A 6,000-nucleotide genomic window follows, 5' to 3' on the forward strand; every position below is an offset into this window, starting at 1 on the left:
ATTGCAAATACCAATTGAGAGTTGTGTTACTTTTGTGTAGTTGGATTTTGTTGAATTTAACCCATTTCTGATGACTGTTGCCATGGGAGATGTGATTCATTTCCTAATCCAATTCATTAGTGTATCTCACTAAACTATCTATATTTTTTTCAGATTTTAGAGCCTCGACTTTAATGATTGACTGCTTGCCTCGGGCAAGTAAACTCTGTGTTTGGGCAAGTGGAATCCTTCATGAAGTTGTTGGATCGGGTTAGCGGAAAATAAATGTGATCTTTATCAGGGATGCCAATCGTTGGCTCCACTGAGAACGGCATAAACGCTCCCTTGTTGCCGATCCCTAATAATGCTACAGTGTGAAAAACAAATCCGTCTGTAAATGGGCAGGAGGGCTAGTCAGGGTTAGCTGTTTGCAGCTGGTGGGCAGAACAGACCTACTTGCTGCACAACCAACTCCCAAAAAACTGACTATATACTGTAAATCTCTGCAATACAACAATTATTCTGTCTGTATATATAATCTTTTTTTACTTACTTTAATATTCTTTACTGTGTTAATACTTATTTATAATATTTTTTGATCTTGTTTTTTACGATGTCTCTAGTTTGCACTGTCCTCTCTGCTGCTGTCATCCTGCTAATCTCCCCGCTGCGGGACTAATAAAGGTTATCTTATCTTAAATAACGGGGCTAACAGCTAACGTTATCACATAAATGATGCAAATAACCACTAGAGATGACAATCACAAAGTAAAAGTTTAGATTTTAAATGTTTGACGTTCCGTTTGTCCAATTGTCCAATTCTCAGTTGATTTCATTTATTTCTAAATAGGCCTGTATATTCCATTTTGGACAAAGTAGGTTTGGCTATCAGGCCAGCAAAACCGCTCAGCCACTTGCCCGAAGAAATAAAAATGTATTAGCGTGGATGAAGCCTAACCTAGTTTACAGTTTTCACAGTATTGTTTAAAGCCCCCCTTGGGTGGAGCTGTAACCTCCTGTTAAATACAATGGGGCTCATTTGACCCCCTCCTACATCTGGTGGATGTTGTGCACAACATGTCTATAGCCCTTTAAGAAATTATATCGTAAATGATCTCAATTGTTTATATCTGTTGTTTTTTTCTGGAGCAGAGGAGCCAAATTAAACGAGAAACCACACTACAGCACACATCACATAGATCCCTTAAATGAACCATCTGCAGTTTTTTTACCACAACGGAGACTATGTAAAGTAATGTTGTCATTTCTCTTTTTGTTGATATGGAGTGCTCCGGACACACACACAGATGTATAACCAAGGAGGTGAAACACGACACACTCTCTGTGCCAGCTGTAGTGGGCTGTGTGATCAAATGTTCAAATGTTAGTGCATGATAGTCATGCTATTCCACTGACGGACAGCTGGTGGCAGCAGCCAAACCTTTCAATGTTCCTGCAAAATGCACGGAAGTAGACCAATCAATCATGTATGTGATCAATGTAGGTTTCAAAATAATTAGAATTAAACTAACGGACAGTGTAAATGTTGGTAAGGGAATGTGTTTAATGTGTTAGTCAGGGGAAAAAGAGAAAGCATTAGCTGATTAGATTACCTGCTAAATATTTCTATTGGTTCGGCACAATAGCGATACCAAGCTTAAGTTTATCATAAGAGTTTGCAAAGAGACAATGACTATGACAGAAAACAAGTAGAAACGGTGACAAATAACAAGTAGGTTTCCTCAGACACATGCAGACTGATGCTGCTCTACAGCAGTGTGAGCAGAGAAACAGGCAGACACACACAACATTTTGATTTATTTCGTCAACGTTACATCAATTCTTCTTTTGTGGGTATTTATAAGGTACTTTGATGTGATGCTATTTGATGATTTGACCAGTGTTCACAGAGCAGTGAGGAAGTACAGAGGTTCACATTTTACTGTGAACTGCTGTCACCTAGTGGACTGACAGGGTTACAGCATTAAACAGGACTTAAAGGCACCATCTTCAGGTTACAGAATCATGGTCACACATAAAGTGATTCATTAAGAGATAACCAAAAACACAACCTGTGTCTTGACACACAGGCACATGTCAATAAATGTAGACTGTAGCTCAAAGCAAGTAAATTCCTACAAGACTGTAGAGTAAAAAGTTTGAGGAGCAGCTGTTGGGTCTGTACTAACCCTATGCCAACATCACAAAAGGTCTACTGGGGCTTTGTCCCTTACTCGCTCACCCTACAATACCTCTCCCAGCTCTGCTTTCTTAGCTGGTTTGATAGAGCCAGAGCAGAAGAAAGTCAATTCACAGTTGGGCTGTTGTTGTTGCAGCTGTTATGGTTTTGCTTTGGTGACACTAAAAACCCTCTCCTGTCAGCACACACAGCTTTTATTTCAAATGAAATGAATTAAACGGTTACACAAAATAGGAGTCAGACAAAGTACAGAGGAGAGAGAAAGATGGCACGAGTTAAAGGGCCAGAAAACTCCACGCCTGCAGGCCCACACAGCTGGCATCCCACCACACACACACACAACACACACACAGATCTGTGAGTGGTAACAGTCATTTCCTCCTGATGAAAGGCTCGGCTCAATTACCTTCAAAATTCATTTCATCTGTCTGTACACGATCAGGTAGGTGTGTGTGTGTGTGTGTGTGTGTGTGTGTGTGTGTGTGTGTGTGTGTGTGTGTGTGTGTGTGTGTGTGTGTGTGTGTGTGTGAGGGAATCTACAGAGACACAGAGAAAGGTGTGCAGTAACCACATAGTTGTTGAAACTAGATCCTCTGACTAATAGCAGCTCCACTGTTCTCTGCAGCACGTCTAGGCCTAGCTGTTTGAGTGCCCCTGAGCCAAACACAGACACCCTGACAGACTGACGGGCTCCTCTTAGTACTGCTGAGGAGAGCTGTACAGGGCAGAAGACCATGCACAAAGGAGAGGGGAGTAGGTAAGGATACGTCTGGAATTATTCTATATTGCTCTTATGGTCAACAAATCCCATGGGAAAAGCCTCAAGCCTCTGAGCCACGGACCTCCAACCATTTAGAACTCCAGAGCGTCGTCAAGTCCAAAAATCCACATTAAATCTAAAAAAGATAGATTTAATCATTTCGAAAATTCACATATTCATCAAACGAAATGTTCTGCTTCAATCCATATTTGTTGGAGTTTAACCTTTCAAAAACAGAATTTTCACTGCGGTCAGATAACTGCTCTCCTGCACACAAAGGGACGCAGCACTGAACAGTTACATTTATTTAAGGAAGTTGAAATCATTCAATTCTATAAATCACCATTCAAACTGAGGAAAGGAGATATTTGTTGAATTTGACTAAAACAGTGGATGGGATTAGGATGGCAGACTTCACCTTGGATGCTGATGCACAGTGAATAGTGAAGGGTTATTATTCCTCATGTCCCGGGCTATCTGGGATGTTTGAGCTGATACACAGTGTAAGAATTAAAAAACAAATGCTGCATTGGAATACTGAGCTGGACATTGATTACCGTGGCAACGGCCAAAGCTTCGGGTCAGCCTAGTTAAGAGTCACACATGCTCACGCACACACACGACTTTCAGTAAATAATCAAGTGCATATGTAAGTGCATTTTGTCCTCATGACCATTTTTACCCCTTAAGAGTGTGTATGTGTGTGTGTGTGTTTGTGTGTGTGTGTGTGTGTGTTTGTACATGCCTGTGGTGGTGGGGAGAATAAGACCTTTATTTATGGAACTCCTGTCTTTCTTCTCTTTAATCAGAGCAGAAAACCCCAGCCCACACACACTCTCTCTGACTCACACACACACACACACACACACACACACACACACACACACACACACACACACACACACACACACACACACACACACACACACACACACACACACACACACACACACACACACACTGCAGGCTGAGGAAGAAGTGTTTCGCTATGAAGGAGACAGCTCCCTCTATCAATACAACAGTTAAAGGGTATATGCACATTTTAAAGTACAAATTTAAGGAATAAAACTACCTTTTTAATGGCTCTAAAAAGAAAAAACAATTATTACTATTACTGCTGGCATGCGGTAAAAGAAAATCAACAAACCAGACTACAGTATAAGTGTTATTGAGTTTTACTGAATTTGAATAACAGAAATATTAAGTGTGCAACTTTAATTTTCCTCTTATTTAAGAAACTAAAACATCCTGGTGGTAACCCATTCCAAAGTAAAACAATGTCATCCTGCATTTACCATCAAATAAACATGAGAACGGACTTTGATGCAATGAAAAACTGTGACAAAGATGGTAAGAATATTTTTTAAATATCAGCTTTAAAATGTGGATGAACAGTTCATTTTATCACAAGGATATTTGGATGTTTGTGGGAGTGTTTGTACCCAACTCTAGCATTGCTAGATTTTGCAACGCAACATTTGTAGTGATCAGGATCCAAACAGGCACGTTTGGAAAGGCACTAGTTATTCTGAAATAGAATGAGTTCAGAACTACCAGGACTCTTTCTAGAGTTGGCCCAACTGAGCAATCAGGGGAAAGGGGTCTTAGTCAGAGAGGTGACCAAGAACCCAGTGACAGATTCTCCACACATCCTGTGGGGTTATGCTAAAGATTAGCTCCAGTGAGTCATCGAGATATGATTTCAGGCCTGAAAAAATCTTTTTTTAATGTTTTACTTGAAGTGAATCAATCTCTTTCCCACCCACAGTAGTGCATGGCCAATGCTGGTGGAAATGGTTTCGGTCATGTGCATTTTCTGTCTTTTCACATAATCCCATTTTTATTCAACAAAGCTTTTAAAGTCCAAAACGGAACACATCAGCAATTCAGCAGGACTGATAGTTGAACAGGGCTGTCATGAAAACCATTTGTGTGGCTTGAAAGCTTCAGAGTTGGGACGTTAATAATCTACCGTTTATCCGTTAACAGACGATGAGAATCTTGACAGATTAATGCCATCAGCTAAAAGAAAAGAAACTGCTCATCATCGGTTTGGTTGTTTGGTTCTCACATCAGCAACAGGCACAACATACTGCCTACAAACAAACGGTGAATGGACTGTACTTGTTTCGCGCCTTTCTAGTCTTCCAACCAATCAGAGCGCTTCAACACTACATGTGATCATTCACCCATTCACATCCATTCACACTGATGACAGGGGCTACCATGCAAGGTGCCACCTGCCCTTTAGGACTAATCATTCACACCCATTCATTCACCGTAGGCACAGGCTTTGGGAGCAACTGGGTGTGAAGTGTCTTGCCCAAGGACACATCAACATTGGTGCCGAGGATCAAACCACCAGTTTTCTGGTTTAAATAAAGCTCTACCTCTGAGCCACAGCCGCCCCAATGAAATGACTACAGCCTCATCAGCTCTACACCAGTGGCTTCAAAATAAGAAAAAGCAAAGAGTTTCACACCTTCACTTTTCAGTTCACATGTCTGCTGACTACACAAAATGGTAGGCAACATAAAGATTCACGCATCAGACGGACCAAGTCCTCAGAAGTCTCCTGTTGCTCAACCGATAGCAGGTTCAACATGACAGCTTCAGAGGATGTAAAGAAGGGTCTACTGTTACATTCTAACACATAAAGCAAAAACATCGGGGTATATTTGCCTATTTATTTCATTTAGAACAAAAGTATTGAAATTGTGGATACCGTTGTTTGTTAGCTTCCCCATAATCAGGGAACCATAATGGTGAAAAGTGTTGAGGAGGGTTGGTATCACACCATGGGTCAGATGTGAGGGCCCCTAGCTCCTGAATGGTTGTCATTTACACCGTGTTAGAACACTCTCATATAGGTTTAATAAATATTTTCAAATCGAAAAGAGTCAGGTTAAGAAAAGGATTGGTTTCTGACGCCCCTTGATCTAAACATGTACAGAAAAGGCTCAAAAGTACACTGTAAGAAAAAACTATTTGGTTACAGTTTACATCCCAACAATGACTGATAACCAAGATGTCCTATCAGATGATGAATGTGGACCATACC

This window comes from Anoplopoma fimbria, chromosome 4 (assembly GCF_027596085.1).
Source record: "Anoplopoma fimbria isolate UVic2021 breed Golden Eagle Sablefish chromosome 4, Afim_UVic_2022, whole genome shotgun sequence".
Classification (NCBI taxonomy): domain Eukaryota; kingdom Metazoa; phylum Chordata; class Actinopteri; order Perciformes; family Anoplopomatidae; genus Anoplopoma; species Anoplopoma fimbria.